The sequence below is a fragment of the Prionailurus bengalensis genome, chromosome D2, assembly GCF_016509475.1.
Source record: "Prionailurus bengalensis isolate Pbe53 chromosome D2, Fcat_Pben_1.1_paternal_pri, whole genome shotgun sequence".
NCBI lineage: Eukaryota > Metazoa > Chordata > Mammalia > Carnivora > Felidae > Prionailurus > Prionailurus bengalensis.
Window position 1 is genome coordinate 27,776,898 of NC_057351.1, and position 17,496 is coordinate 27,794,393.

Sequence of the window (17,496 nt, forward strand, 5' to 3'; positions counted from 1 at the left end):
ATTCCCTGGGGAATACATCTGGCCCTGAGAAGATTGGGAGATTTTTGATTATTGATTCAATTTCTTTGCTGGTTATTGGTCTGTTCAAGTTTTCTATTTCTTCCTGTTTCAGGTTTGGTAGTTTACATGTTTCTAGGAATTTGTCCATTTCTTCCAGGTTATCCAAGTTGTTGGCATATAGCTTTTCATAATATTCTCTTATAATTGTATTTCTGTGGTGTTGGTTGTTCTTTCTCCTCTCATCTGTGACTTTATTTATTTGAATCCTTTCTCTTTTCCTTTTGGTAAGTTGGCTAGAGGTTTATCAATTTCATTATTTTTTTTCAAATAACCAACTCCTGGTTTCACTGATCTATCAGTTATTTTAATTTCTGTATTATTTATTTATGCTCTTATCTTTATTATTTTCCTTCTTCTGCTGACTTCAGGCTTCACTTGTTGTTCTTTCTCTAGCTCCTTTAGATGTAAGGTTAGGTTGATTATTTGAGATTTTTCTTGCTTCTTGAGGTAAGCCTGTATTGCTAAACACTTCCTTCTTATGACTGCTTTTGCTGCATCCCAAAGGGTTTGGACCATTGTGTTTTCATTTTTATTTGTTTCCATGTATTCAATGAAACCACTAGTCAATTCATTATAATTACCCAGTTCCTACACCTATGAATATTTTTACTCTTGGAGTGTCTAAAAGAAAGTAAATAGGGTGACACAAGGTGAGATTACACTAACTCAGCTCCAGTTTACTCAAGATCATATGTTGCTGTCCGTACATCCAGGCAAGTAATCTGAGTTACATGGTCTTCCAAAGTAGGGAATTCAGGATATTGGCATACAAAGTCTAAAAGTAATTATATACTTTTTTTCCCCAGAAAGAATGTATCTACAAGGCTCCTAGCACGATTAAAAGAACAATCTGTGATAATGAGATAGAATAAAGCTAAGTAACTCACATGGAAACTAAATCCAGATCTTGGGTGTATTAGGTCGGAGTTTTAACCACAGTGCTAATTATAAGAACAATAACCAGACAAGGTATGATTAAAATATTTTATCTGAAAACTACACCTCGAACTGTATCTTTATTTTAGACAGACCTAGCCTGAACTAGTTCTGAAAGCCCTGACAAATGACCTTCTTAGAGTTGTGGATGAGTGCCAAACGCCCATACTGATTCTATGCTACATTAGGTCACTGGCATTTTCCAACAGGACACCTACAGATTCTCTACTTAGGACACGGATATGAAAATGTCCTATACATATCAAAATATTTAACAGCAACATGCCACTTTGGATGGCATTTTAAATTGGCTTCTTAGGGGTCTTTTGTGAGGAATAATCAAGGGGTGGAGACATCATTACACTAATCCTGATCACGAAACCCAAAATGTACCTCATGTGGTCATGGAAACTATTTGTTTTAATTCAAAATTAATTAAGTTTGAGTTAGAGCAGAAAGGGAGTGGTCTCATAGCTTTAATTGCAGACATTCAATACAACACAAAGACTGGCATCCCAGTGTTTCAGCCTTGAATTTCTGCCATCAAAACCATTAGTCAATTCAGAGACAGAGCTTGAACACTTGACTGCCTACACTCAGCTCCATCTGTTATGTGCACTATTGCCAATACATAGTCCAGTGTGCCAATGGCACCGTTCATCAATGGTTCTTATGAAGCAGCAGGATGCCTATCTACTTCCACCAAAGCCACATGGTGTCATCTTTCCTGCTGGAAGAATAATCTATCTAGAAGCAACACCATGAGTTTATACTTGCTTATTCCTTTCTTATTTAAAAAAAAAAGTAGAATATTTCACCTCAGCACAAGGAACTCAGGGTTTGAGCAAAGCAAGAATAATAAAATTAGGAAGTACTGAATAAGTGGGTTAAATGTATACTGAGAAAAAATAAAATTATCAAGAGGAAAAACAAAAATGGAAGATCAAAAACATGGAAAGTTAAAATCTAAATATGTGTTTTTAGACCACTTTAACTGCAATCTAATTTATTTAGACCATTTGGTCTAACAATTGATGTAAGAGAGAAAATTATCAATCTAAACCTGTGTCTCTTAACATGTTAGAAATATCTCCCCTGGGAGCTTTTAAAAACACCTCCCCTGATGAAGAGTACCACGTGGCCTCCAGAACAATTAAATTGAAATCTCTGGGATGAAACCAGGCATCAGGATTTTTTTTTAAGTGTTCCTGGGAATTCCAATGAACAGCCCTGACTTAACTTGGGAGCTACTGACTTAAACAAAAAAAGTACAAATCAGTTTTTAAGCCACAGTTGTTTCTACTACAACTTGATTCACTGCGCCACATAAAGGAAATAAGTACCTTAAATTTATATATGAAGAAAGGCGACTTAAAAATGTTGAAAAGTTTGCCTAAGATTGCATAGCTTATAGGCTGTAGAGCAGGGGCTCAGAACCAGGGCCCAATACTGACTGACACTTTGACCAAATACACTGAAGCCTCTGGGTGGGATCATGGAGGGACTGGCTGAGTGGCGGGTGGAAGTGAGCCTTTGGACTGAGGGGAGCTCTGGTAATAAATACTGCCCCATGCCAATTTGCACAGTAATTTCCACCATTTAAATTTCTTTGAGTTATGTCAAGGTCATAAACAGTTCCCAAATGCAATGCAATGGCCACAATAATAATCAGTGTTGTTGTCATTATAGCCACCAATTATGAACCTGTTACGTGTAAAACTCCATTTTAGTTACTTTACATGTATGACTTTGACTCTATTATGTCCTTCAGGGAGATATCAAAATCTCCATTTAATGGTTGATAAGAGGTTTATAAAGGTTAAATAACTTTCCCAAAGTCATATAATTAGTAAATGGCAGAGCCACGACATGAACTGGCTGTATGCTCTTTTTTAATTTTTATACTATGTTGCACAGAGAAACTAAATATTTTAACACAATTACTCTCTATTATTAGTAGTTTTATCATGAACTAAAGTCATAAGACACAAGACAGGTGAATTGAAGGCTTGGGTGGGTTGTGGGAGATTTGGTGGTTTTAAACTATGTCCACTAATTATTCAATATCCCTCCTTTCAAGAGAGCTTGATTTTCCTTCCTTTGAAAGTGAACTGGGACTTGCTTCCAATTAAATTTTTTTTCAACGTTTATTTATTTTTGGGACAGAGAGAGACAGAGAATGAACGGGGGAGGGGCAGAGAGGGAGGGAGACACAGAATCGGAAACAGGCTCCAGGCTCCGAGCCATCAGCCCAGAGCCCGATGCGGGGCTCGAACTCCCGGACCGGGAGATCGTGACCTGGCTGAAGTCGGACGCTTAATCGACTGCGCCACCCAGGCGCCCCGCTTCCAATTAATAGAGTATGGAAGAAATGATGGAGTATGACTTATAAGACTCAGTGATAAAAGACATCACTCACTTTCAGAAAAGCCAGCTGCCCTAACCAAAGGCCTCCTGCCACAGCCATGTGAGTGAGTCATCTTGGAAGCAGGTATTCCAGCCCCAATCAAGCCTTCACATGACTCTAGTGTCCATCAGCAGCTTGACTGAAGCCTCATGAGAGATCTGGAGACAGAAACACCCAGCTAAGCTATTCCCCCAACTCCTGACCCATAGAAGCTGTGAGATAGTAAATGCTTTTATTTTAAGCCACTAGGTTTTGCAGCTATCTGTTACACCAATGGATAACTCATGTAAGGAAAAAAAAAACTATGGAAGATAAATTATAAAAGGCCAAGATCATGGGACTCAATGATGCATAAGAATAATCCTGAGCACCCAGAGATACCATAAAAGTACTAGGTAACTGCCTAAGAATATGAGAAGGAGTTGGGGTAAAGAAAAGGCAGCAGTGGAATGTCAAAAACTGTTTACAATAACTTTTTTTTGAAGGAAAGAAAAAAATATTAGTTTGAGGGTGAATTCATTTCCCCAGGGTATTACAGACTTTGACAGCACTCCATATGACATACTGAAAGCCACCCAAGCACCTAACTAAAGCAATAATGCATCATGCAAAGTCAAGTAAAGTCTTTTTGCTATTTTACACAGTTTAATAAGACAGGTCATGATAATATGATGTTATTAACACGAGCTGAATTATTCTGAGGCTAATAATTACATATAATATCCCTTTACCTATTTATCTTAAGGCAAAATGTTATTTACATTATTACATCTTGATAAGCAACTGTATCTACTGCAATGAAATATAGATTTTAAGGTTCAGCTTTTCAATTTTCCTTGTTCAGGCTTTCAGAATGTCCAGATTCTATACGCAAGCCCCCTCTGAATTCCAAACACTATGTTCTAGAGAGTCTGTTAGGGAAACACTGGGAGATAATAGGATATACTGATTTTGTTCTTGCCAGTAAATCACCTCCCCAGGTAATTGTTCTTATAATAAAAATGCCAACTGGGTGGCAAGTCTCTGTGCCAAGAAAAAAAATTGTATTTTATCCCTGTTGTGCATTCAGTACAAATTTTAAAATCACAAGAAAGAGGAAAAATAAAATAAACTCTTGCTGAAAAAAAAATAAAAGAAGGAGAAAAGGAAATAATTTGGGAAGATTCTTTGTAACGCACCTCTAGTGTTGCAGTTGATGCTATAAAGGGCAGATACCTTGTGTTTCCTTAAGAAAACGAACTGATCACACCAGTGACTGATAATCTAATCTCTGTTTGTTCAACTGGATAACAGGACTTTCTTCAATGATGGTCATTTGTAACATCCCATCTCAGAAATATATAGAAATGTCTGTGGCAGGACTTCCCAAAGGTTCAAAAGAAAAAGAAAGTTCCCTTATTTTCCTTACTGCCCTATACTGTCAGCCTCTAATCCTATTTGCCATGGACCAAAGGAGAGAAAGAAAAAGGACAGAAGTGGATCAAAAAGTAAGAAAGGGAAAGAAATTAGTGTAAAAAAAAAAAAAGCCACAAGTTTTGGAGAATGTTCCATAATAGTTTTTTCATCTCCTTATGGCTGTGCTCCTTAACCTCCACTTACAATCCCAATGAGTTCACTATGATAAATCCTGTTGTGATTTCATCAAGGATGGACTGAAGAAACTCTAACTCAATGATCTGCGACTGAACATCAAATCAACCTTATGTTTGTTTGGTTTTGCAGCCAGGTATTTTGCCCCATTCCCAAGTTCAGCCTCCATCAAGATCACACTCCTGATACTTGGACCCTTGTGTTAAATTCTGTGTTTTAGACCCTCGGAAGAAGGGTACTGCCTCACTGTGATTACATTCCCATCTCTAGTGACAACAGATGTCTATTCTACATCACTGCCTCCTCGTGGATTCTCCATTAACACGTTAAATATCACTCTCTGCCAACACCCTCAACAATCAACAGCCTCAACAAATGCAAGCCCTTAGTAGCTAGATTTTACATAAAGGCTAGGATTCATTATAATGGCTCATCATCTTCCACACCTACATTCCATTTCCTTAGTTCCAGATCATACCCATTTTAGACTGCCCATTCCACTGTTATAGACCAGGTCATATCTTGAGATACAACATTTTCCTTAGTTAATGTGAAGAAATGAAATTGAATTTAAATGAAATTAAATCCATACCCGGAACATAAACAGGGAAAAGTTTTTCTTCTTCAGTCCATCAAATTTTAAATGCTGAGGCAGATGTGTTTATCTTTTAAAAAACTATACTGTTTTAAGAGACTTTGATTGATTAATTGATTCACCAGTCCCAAACTAAAGTTGAGTTGAAAATAGCAATGACATTTCTAAGGGCTGTACTGCATTTTCTAATACCAGATGATGAATATCTCTGGAGTTTCATCAGACCAGGAGGGCTGACACACCACTGACTCTATTCTATACGCTCTATTAGTTTCCCAGTTTACAATTATGCAATATATATTTTCTCACTCTCCATGCAAAAAGATCAAGATTGACATTTAAGAGCCCATCTTTAGGTGGGAAAGAAATCCTTAGAGAGTCAGGAAAATATAATTTAGAACAAACTTCTGTCTGAAAAATAACTGGTGTTCTTATCCTCTCTCAGTAGCAATGCACTTTCTTTTCATGATTCTGTTTCAAAATCAGTAGCCTACTGACCCCTCATGCTAAAACAAAAGATGTAGCATTAGAGTAGAGGAACACAAATGCAGTTTCATGATTACTTTTGATAAACCCTCATGTAACTTTTCTCTTATCCCAATACAAGGGTGGATATCAATTGCAGGAAAAAAAATCATGTGCCAGGAACTTGTCCTCTTCCAGTACATCAGGGACCAAGGGCTAACAGTCAAAACATGTAGGTCTGAGAAACTGTATTACCATCAGACTCAATGTCTTGTCTACAGCTTCTGTCTTCCTCAAGTTCTTGTAGTTTCAATTGACCAAATCCCTACTATGGGTTCAGTTGGACCTGCTTTCAGAACCAACTTTGACTAAGTCTACTACCATACAAAGAGTCAGAAGAAGAAATCCAAGGAGCAAGGCCCAGAAAATTCAAAGTATCTGAGGTAGGGAGGTGCTTCACAGGTTTGCAAAAAGAAAGGAAGCCACTGTGGGGAAATGGTGATCAAGGTAATATGAGCTGTGTGATAAGCAGAATAATGGCCCTCCAAAAATTATTACACCCTCTGGAATCTGTGAACCCATGGCAAAAGGTATTTTGCAGATGTCAGTAAGGTTACATATCTTGAGATGGGGAGATTATCCTGGATTACACAAGTGGATCACTTGTTTGATCACTCAAGTCCTTACGAGTCAAAAACATCCTAGGTTGTGGTCAAAGAGAGATGGGACTATGAAAGAAAGGTCAGAGAGATGGTAGTCTGAAAAGGATAGATGCCCTATTGCTGGTTCTGAGGTGTAGAGGTCAATGTACAAAAACTAAAAAGAGAAGTTAATGGTGACCCCTGGGTGACAGCAAGCAAGGAAATAGAGACATGTGGTCCTACAACCCTGTGGACTTGAACTGTGCCAACACCTTCATCAACAAAAAAGATCCTTCTCTGGAATCTCAAAATGAACACAGTCCTGTTGACACCTTGATCTTAGCCCAGTGAGACCCATGTTGGACTTCTGACTTATGAGAACCTTAAGATAATAAATATGTGTTGTTTTAAGTCCTGTGTTTTAAGTGTATGTAGCTTGTAGTAATTTGTTACAGCAACAATATATACCTAATGCAAAATGAGTTAGCTACACCTGTGCCAAATCAGGAAAGCCATGATAGAGTCTGTTTTTCAAAAGCAATGGGGAGTCAGTGATGAGTTTTAAGAAGGGAATGACTTTGTTAAAAGATTGCTGTGGAAAAGATGCCATGCTCCACACTTAATGTCATCAGGGAACACAAATTAAAACAATGAGATACTACTACACACCTATTAGAACGGCCAAAATCCAGAACACTGACACCAAATGCTGGTAAGAATGTGGAGCAAGAGGGATGCTCATTCACTGCTGGAGGAAAAGCAAAATGGTACAGCCAGTTTGGAAAATGGTTTGGCACTTTCTTACAAAATTAAACATGTTCTTTCTATATTATACAATCCAGATATCTCACTCTACCTAAAGGCACTGAAAAAACTTATTTCCATGCAGAAACTTGCACATGGATTTTAAAATAGTTTTATTCAAAACTTCCAACAGTTAGAAGCAATCACGATGTTCCTCCATAGATAAATGGATAAATGGCAGTGCATCCAGACAATGGAATATTAGTATTATTATTATTTTTTATAAAAAGTAATCTCTACACCCAATGTGGGGCTCGAACTCACAACCCTGAGATCAAGAATCACATGGTCTATCAACTGAGCCAACCAGACACCCAGACAATGCAGTATTATTGAGTGCCAAACTGAAATGAGCTATCAGGTCATGGACAGACATGAAGAACCTTAAATGTATATTTTCTGGGATACTGCAAATCAAGTGATCACAAGGCACCAAAAGTCCAGATAAGGGAAAAAGCACTAGACTGGATATCCAGAAGCCTAAGTTTTAGTACCAGTTCTGTCATTGCTCAACATGTAATTGAGTGCACATCACTTCACCTCTCCGACTTATGTTGATTTATGGTTTTGTCCATTGTATAATAATCACTAAGTTAAAATATCAAAACCTAAATGTTAAAATTTGTAAAATTGCAAGATGCTTATTTTAATAACAGAAATAATTGCAGCTCCTTTACATCTTTTATTTAAAAGATAAGAATCCCTATGTAAGGAATGGAGAAAAAAAGCCTTAAGTACAATGGCAACTAAAATGGCAACTCAAACAAGGTAAAATTGTTTCTGAGGTACTGATCCTTTAATTAGAGACAATGTCAAAATGCAGTGTGTTCTCTTAGCTTTATTATTTTGAATCTGTTTCTTGTTTCTCAACAAACTGAAGAAATAAACAGTGATTTTTAAAATTAATTATGTAGTGCAATTTTCCTCCAGGAAAACCATTATAGCTTAATTTTCATTAACTATATTTTAAATCGTATTACTCTTTTGGAAAACATTCAAGGGTGCTTTTATTTATAAACCAATAGATGAAAGCCGTAATACATTTATATGGTGCCTGGAAACTTTCAAAGGGGACTTCTTATTAAGTAGAATTCAACAATAGTATTTTCAAATATCATTAAAAATTTTTAAATGATAAAACCCAATATAACACTGAAGCCAAGAATAGTGGCATCCAGGGTTAAACTGCAGCATTCAGGATGCTAATTAGCTAACCGTGACTGTATGTATAATGAAGATATTAAGCTTTCTCTAAGAACATTGCAACTTGAAATTCAAATAACTAATGTTATGGGATAATTGGGGAATATGATTAACTGATTTAAACAGTACTGAAAATGCAGCACAATTCTCTTTCAAGAGGAAGAACCAATATATTCTAGAAACAAATGCCCAAATCAGAATTAGCATGTAGTCAAGAAAGGGGGTGACTAAGAGTACACGGGTAACCATTTTGAATAAATCACTTTAAAGCTAGTCATAGTGTGAATAAGCATAATTATATGGCTCTCAACTCTGCTCATGTTTCCTCTCTCTCTCTCTCTCTCAACTGCAAGTCCCCTTAACTGTCATGTTTAGCTGTCTCTTTGAGATGTTATTATACATGGTAACAGGTGAATCTGCTCTTCTGTGATTTTTATAAATTATCTTAGCTCGCACAGCAAAGCCATTAAGCTTAGGTTGGGAAAGGCTTGACCCTTGGGTGCTTGCACGCAGTTTTCTATTGTAGGAAAGCTTCACCAAGCTCTATAGATTTGAAAAGACATGAGAAAATAATTTGAAATTCAGAAGGAACCAAGATGTTCTGTACCTTTTCATTGATTACAGTGATTATGGGTCTATATAGAATGAGTAAATTATTTAACAAGTGGTGCCCAACGAGAAGGTGTATTTTAATAGGGATAACTACTTTGGGCCCTCTGGGTTCTTTTAGATTATTTCAAATAATTGCATATAACCACCCTAGTAACCAGGAGATCATCAATAAAAGGAATTTAATGAAATAATTCTGAAGGATGAATTAGTGTGCAAACTTTCTAGAGGAGATGGCCAAGAGAATATTGTAGGTAGCAAAATTTCAAAGTAGAAAACCAAGTGAACAGAACTAGAAACAAGCACAGTGGAGAAATAAAAATCATAATCAATATGCCTGACAGGAATTTATACTTGTAACTGCACTATACTGGCTGCCAATAAAGTGTGATGATGATAAAGGCAAAGAAAAATAAGACCTCTGGAATAGAATTGGAGAATTAAGTTTACTCCCTCCAAGAAAATAATAGAAAGAAAAATAGCGGAGAACTAATATACTAGAATTTAATGCAAGGTGGATAATTTCAGTACTGAATGAGATACTCTACAATTATTTTGCTATAAGACTATATATGAAGTTCTTCTGATTTGTTATAGATATTGTCTAAAGAATCATAGCCAATCAAACCTAAGTCCAAGGGGACCCTCTGGCAGAGGTAGGAAGAAAAAAAATGGTGGGTTTGTTGTAGCAGGGATATTATCTTACTCATCCTTTGGACCTAACACTATTGTCAAAGCAGGTATTTCATATATGTATATATATGTATATGTATATGTATATGTGTATATATATATATATGTATATGTATATATATAATGTATAAATTGCATCATCTACAGGCTAGTTTTGAAAATAAATTATAACATTAAAAAGTTACCAAATATAATCTGAAATCATATCTAGAATAAAATATACATGAATAAATAAAAAATATTAATTACATATTTTATCCATGAATTTATTAGTTGCTGTCATATTGTTCTCTAAACAATCTGAGAGGCAACTTATATGTGCTACTTTTTAGAAATAAGGAAGCTGAGTTCCAAAGATAATTAACAATTCGAACAGTGTTATAAGTAAAGGAGTTTGAAAAGAACTCATGACTCTCAGATACCAGAAACCATATTCTATCCACTTTATCACCCTAAATTATTGAGATTATCCAGAACCTTGATTTCCTGTGTTTAAGTTGTTTTTCTTGTCTTTTTATATTAGTGTTTATTCTATTTTTCAAGTTTCTGTCCCTTCACCCTTCCCCTCAAAAACAGATAAATATTAGACAACTTCTAACTTAAGCTTGTTTCTTCATAGATGGATTTTTAAGTCATTAAAAAGACACAAGGAAAAACATAAAAGCATATAAAATAATAGCAACTTAATATAGTATAAACAAAACATTTTTATAACTAGAAAGTTAAAAAAATAAGTAGATAATAAAAATAAAACATTTAACTGTAGGATACTATATATAGTAACTGAAGAACTAGTTACTTTTATCTCCATATCTGTGTGGATTCATATTTTAATTAAGATATTCAAGATCATTTTTCTGATAATATTTATTTGTTTGTTTCCATTTTAGATTTTTATGCGGATTTTTTAAAGCATAATAATCTCAACAAAGGAAGGAAAGGCAAAGGATTCAGAAGTTTCTGCTTTTTATATATAATTGAAGCCAATTAACTGTGGCATTTTTTTAAATCTTGTTTCCCTTAAGGCAGGTATTTACAAATACTATATTTTATGTATGTATTATAGGTTTTTCATTGCAAGAAGATTAGAAAAATGATCAGAGCTTCGGTAAACATTGGAAAAAATGAAGAAATTCACAATAAAATTAGAAGTAGTCCATTGAGCAGGTATGTAGCTATATAACTGTGCCAACTGTAACAGCTCTAGAGGGAAAAGGAAAAGGAAAAAATAAGTGAGAATGACCTGTTAAGAAGTAGGTATGGTAGGGGCCCCTGGGTGGCTCAGTCGGTTGAGCATCCGACTTTGGCTCAGGTCATGATCTGGCGGTCTGTGAGCCCGAGCCCCGGGTCGGGCTCTGTGCTGACAGCTCAGAGCCTAGAGCCTGCTTCGAATTCTGTGTCTCCCTCTCTCTCTGCCCCTCCCCCACTCATGCTCTGTCTCTCTCTCTCTCTCTCTCTTTCAAAAATAAATCAACATAAAAAAAAAGAAGTAGGTATGGTAATGCACGATCAGAATTAGATTCAGCCTTCTTTGGGGCTTAGAAGGGTCTAGAATTAAACACGATACCTTCAGAGTGGCCACTGGTTACTTGGGGTCTCAAAGGCCCCAAAACTCTGTTTTAACTCTCATCCCTTATTGTGTGAGACAGAAGGCAAGGTTTGCAGCCCTTACTTAATATCAACCAGTTGTATCACCTATCTCTTCCAAGACTTCAGGTACCTCATCTGTCAAGTATTGAGTACCAACAGCTCTTCAACCATGTCCTTAAAGAATATTACAAAATTTTGTGAAGTATATCGAAATGTATTGTTACTAAACTCAAATAAGATTTATTAAGTGGGGAAAATCTTAATGACTAAAACTTTCTAAATATAAAGTGTTCTTTTATATATTTTCTTCAGCTGTATTATCTCCTTCTGTTTTTTTTTTTTAATATTTATTTATTTATTTATTTATTTTGAGAGAGAGCATGCTTGCACATGAGCAGGGGAGAGGCGGGTGGAGGCGGGGGGGGGGGGGAATCCCAAGCAGGCTCTGTGCCTCCAGCACAGAGCCAGACACAGGGCTTGAACTCTTGAACCTGAGATTATGACCTGAGCCAAAATCAAGAGTTGGACGCTTAACCAACTAGGCCACTCTGGCACCTCTCTTCTGTTTATTTTTCTATTTTTTCTATATTCCAGGAGGGACAGACAGTATGATATAGTTATTCACAGCACTGACCCTGGAGTCAGACTGCTTATTTGTGAATCTAGCCCTGCCCATTCACTACCTACAAACCCTGGTAAAGTCACTTAATCTCTTTATATGTCAATTTCCTCACTTACAAAATGGTGATTGCACAAGTGCTTCCTGATGAGGAAGTCATGGGGATTAATGGAGGCAATATATATCAAGCACTGTTATAAACAATAGCTTAGAGCAGGAACAAGTTTGGCAAAATTTTATTTTAAAATTCAAATATAAATATTACATATTGGTCCACAAAGAGTGCCATGAGTTTTAGGTGCTTTGTAAAATGAATGAGGTATTACCAGATATTGTTAGGATATATTGTTTCAGTAAAAAAGAAGCAAGGTGTTTAAGCATTTATAGTATGCTACCTTATATCAAAGAATGGAGATGGGGCGCCTGGGTGGCGCAGTCAGTTAAGCGTCCGACTTCAGCCAGGTCACGATCTCGCCATCCGTGAGTTCGAGCCCCGCGTCAGGCTCTGGGCTGATGGCTCAGAGCCTGGAGCCTGTTTCCGATTCTGTGTCTCCCTCTCTCTCTGCCCCTCCCCCGTTCATGCTCTCTCTCTGTCCCAAAAATAAATAAACGTTGAAAAAAAAAAAAAAAGAATGGAGAAATAGTAATTTATATATGTATAGAGTTATAGCTATATCTATTTAAAAAAAAAGGAAAGATAAACCAAAAACTAATAAAAATGGTGGTACCCACAAGAGAGGGACAATGGCAGAGAAGGTAGAACTCTCCAAATGTGCTTTACTTTGAGGTTTTGACTTTGTAACTATAATAATGTTTTAAATGATTATTAAACAAAGTTAATTCAAACTAAAAAAACAATCCATAGAAATAAAAAGCAATGAAACAAGGCTATATAACTAACTGGGCATGAATTGATATGAATTATTTTTAAGTACCATAAACCAAGAACTGTAAGAAATCTTAAATTGTTTTTACTAATCACCTTGTTAATAATATTACTGTTTTTATTAATTCATTTAATTAATTTATTTATTTTGAGAGAAAAGAGGAGAGGGATAGCATGTGGGGGAGGGACAGAGTGAGGGAGAGAGAGAATCCCAAGCAGGCCACTCACCATCAGCACAGAGCCCATCATGGGGCTCAACCCATGAAGTGTGAGATTATGTATGACCTGAGCCGAAACCAAGAGTCAGATACTTAACTGACTGAGCTACCCAGGCACCCCATTACTGCTTTTATTCTAAAATTATTCTTAAATTATTATATATATGCAGTCATATGGAACTAAGATTTTCAGTTTAAGAGAAAAGAGATAAACATATCAAATGAAAAAAATTACAAGCAAAACCCCATAAACTGAAATTTGAATTGGAAATATGGAAAGTATGGAAATATCAATATAAAGTATTCCTCTTTTAAAATATTTCTACAGAATAGTCCTAGATACAGTGACCAATTAAGTAGCTATGAGCATCCCCAGTGACCAAATTGTGGACTATGAACACCATTTCCCACAAAAGATACCAAGATGCCTTAAAGACATGGCTGTTTCCTGGTTTGGACAGAAAATAGAAGAGAAGATCTTGGGACTGCTTGTCATACCAAAAAGTGAGGATGCATCAGTGACCACAGAGATCATTTCACAAAGACTTAGGAACAAAATTGAAGAGGTCTTGTCTTTCCTTTCACCACAGTGAAGGCAGCCATGAGTATGCTCAGGCATCAGAAGAGGCTTGCCCCCAGTCTCCTACTCTGTGGCGACAAGAAGGTCTGGTTGGACCACAATGAGACCAGTGAAATCGCTAATGTCAACTCCTGTCAGCGTGTCCAGAAACTGATCAAAGATGGGCTGAGAAAGTCTAGGATGGTCCATTCTGGGCCAGTGCTGGAAAAATATTTTGGCCCACCAGAAGGACAGGCATGTAGGCACTGGTAAGAGAAAAGGTACTGCCATTGCTCGAATGCCTGAGAAGGTGACCTGGATGAGAACGATGAGAATTCTGTACCAGCTACTCAGAAGATATCTGGATCTAAGAAGATTGACCACCACATGTCTCACAGCTTGTACCTGAAAGTGAAGGGGAATGTATTCAAAAACAAGTGAATTCTCATGGAACACATCCACAAGCTGAAGGCCCACAAGGCTCACAAGAAGCTTCCGGCTGACCAAGCTGAGGCCTGCAGGGCTAAGAACAAGGAAGCATGCAAGCACCATGAAGAGTGGCTCCAGGCAAAGAAGGAGGAAATCATCAAGACTCTGTCCAAGGAGGAAGAGACCAAGAAATAAAACTCCCTCTCTTTTGTCTATACATAGTGGCCTCAGCAATTACACAGATCGGTTATTCAATAAAACAACCTTTTATCTGCCTAAGAAAAAAACCGAAGACATTCCTATTGGCAAAGATGAGATAATAAATTCAAGATCATAAAGAACAATAACTAAGGTGGATTGAAAAATATCAAATATGAGAAGATCCATGAAGTTATAATGATACCTAAAAGCAATTCAATAATAATCTCCAGAATTTTAGTGAACTGGCCTATTATTCTGAAAACTTAAAGGGAAATAATCAGGTATTTTTTTCAGCCTTTCCTGTATGTGCCTCAAAATAAACACTTGATACAGTAAGGTTATTATTTATAGAAGAATTCCAGCCAATAAATGAAAAAGGAATGATGGAATTAGAATCTTAATATTTTGCAATGCCTATTGAACAATAGATCTATGTAATAATCATCAGTAACAGATAAACTATCAGGTGAAAAACTGATTGGGAGCCCGATTTATAATTGATGAATCAGGGGGTGCCTGGGTGGCTCAGTTGGCTAAGCATCCAACTGGGGATCAGGTCATGATCTCCCAGTTGGTGAGTTTGAGCCCCACATCAGGCTCTATGCTGACATCTCAGAGCCTGGGGCCTGCTTTGGATTCTGTCTCCATCTCTCTCTGCCCCTCCCCTGCTCATGCTCTCTCGCTCTCTCCCTCTCTCTCTCTCTTTCTCTCTCAAATATAAATAAACACTAAATTTTTTTTAAGTTTTATAATGGATGAATCAGGCCAATCACATAAAAACCTGTAGATTAACCTAACATTATAATAAAGAGATATTAGAAACTAAGGGCTCTTTAGTGTGATGCAGCAGAAGGAATCCAACATGCTGAATCAAGTATTCTTGCCAAAGCATCAAACTGAGATCTGATTAAACCTCTATGTCTAGATATATAGCTCATAGAAGATGAGGTCAGAGGAAATTTTTACCTGATATCATGGAGATGCATGTAGCAAAACACAGAATGTGGGCAATTCCACAAAACAAATAACCCAGTTTCTTTAACAAAGTACAAGGGGAAAATAGAAGAGTTTAAAGTTTAAAGGAGATTTTAGATGTATACCAATGAAATGCAAAATGAGGATCTAGTTTGTACCCTGATTAAAAAAAAAAGGCAGCCAAATATGTATGTTGCATGCATGCATACTGAATTTGATGTTGATTGGTATTTGATTTGAAGTCATCAAATTTTTGCTAACTTTTTAGAATGGAATAATGAAATCACAGCAATACATGTTTTTTTAGTTCTTATCTTTTAGAGTTACATATAGGTGAATTATATGATGTCTGGGATTTGCTTCAACATAATCCATGAGGATGGAGTGATAATTGGGGGTATAAATAAATAAAGTTTGGCTATGTGCTAGTAATTTTTGACATTGACACTGGGTGATGGGTACATGGAAGTTCATTTCATTATTCTCTCTACTTCTATGTTTGGAGATTTATGTAACAGAATACTCAAAAATAAAGCTATTATTAAAGCACAGAATTAAACACAAAAAATTCCTGTTTAATTTTTTTCATGTTTCATTTATATTAATCTGAATTTATATACAGATTAATTTAGCCTGTTGAGTCTTCCAATCCAGAAACCTATTATCTCTCTACATTCTGTTCCTCAGCAACATTCTTGTTATCATTGCTGCTTTTGTTTCTACCTTCTTGGCATAGGTTGTACGCACTGCTTAAGCTTAATCAGAGGCCATCATAATTTATAAGACTTTTTCTGTTTTACCAGTTTATAACTGTTTTTTCTGCTTTACTAACAATAATCAGTTTGAAAGCAAATAGGAAGCAATTGCTTTTGTGTATGTAACTTTTTAACTTTCCTGATTATTCTTTTTCTGCCCCTAATAACTTTTAAGTCTAAAATCTAATGTTCTAATATCTGATTTTCAAGCAAATCTAATATAATTTCTTAGATATTTAAGGTGGACAATCCATAGTATACAAATAAATGATAATTTTTCTCATCTCTTTAAAAAAATAGTTGCTGTGGACTGAATTGAAAAAGATGATACCTTTTCACTTGTTTCCTGAAATTCAAATTTCAAGAGGTTACCTGTATTATGTTCCTGCCCAACTTGGAACTCTCAATACCTCATTAGGTACATTAGGTACTCAATACCACATAGGAAGTGTGAGGTTAATATATCTGATGAATTGGCACCATGATTTAAATTTTCAACTCATTCTGTCATCAATTATATTTCAGAGAACATCATCAATATCTAATAGTTGAGAATATCTATCCCCAACACATACCAAAATATGCATGCCACTACCACTGGAAGATTATTAAGAGAAGGACACCTTGGGGCACCTGGCTGGTTCAGTAGGCTAAGTGTCTGATTCTTGATTTCGGCTTAGGTCGTGATTCCAGGGTTGTGGGATTGAGCCTCACATAGGATTTGCACTGTGTGGAGCCTGCTTAAGATTCTCTCTCTCTCCCACTGCCCTCACCCCTGTTCATGCTCTCTCTCTCTCTCACTCTAAAAATTAAAAAAGAAAAAAAAAAAAGAAAAGAGAAGCCTTCCTTAATTGTTATTTTCAGGCTGATTAAATAATACAATTAAATTAATAAGAACCCAAACTATTCTTTGTCATAAAGTAGACATGGAGAAGGTTATCAGAGAAAACCGACTAAAAATTTTAAGGCCAATTTCAAAACATCAACATGAGTTTTGTTTTGTTTTGTTTTGTTTTGGTTTGGTTTGGTTTGGTTTGGTTTGGTTTGGTTTGTTTTCCATAAGGGATGCATCTTGTAGAGAAGTTACATTACTATTCCAGAAGACATTATCTTTGCTTCACTACACATAACACATCTGGGAATTGTCTGCTTGAAAGCCTTGGCTAGAAGCTCTATCTGATGGCCTCAAATTGATTGTGATATTGAAAAGTCTAAAGGAAGTTAGTGCACGTCACATGGCAGGCTGCTTGGCATAAACTGC

General features: G+C 36.3%; 1 protein-coding gene and 1 pseudogene across 2 annotated transcripts in view; one reads left to right on the forward strand and one right to left on the reverse strand.

The window, feature by feature from the left end:
- The window catches only part of CTNNA3 (catenin alpha 3), a 1,753,506-nt gene that overhangs the window by 978,826 nt on the left and 757,184 nt on the right, over window positions 1–17,496 (reverse strand). The gene's annotated exons all lie outside the window — the stretch shown is intronic.
- LOC122492805 lies at window positions 13,918–14,933 on the forward strand (annotated as a pseudogene).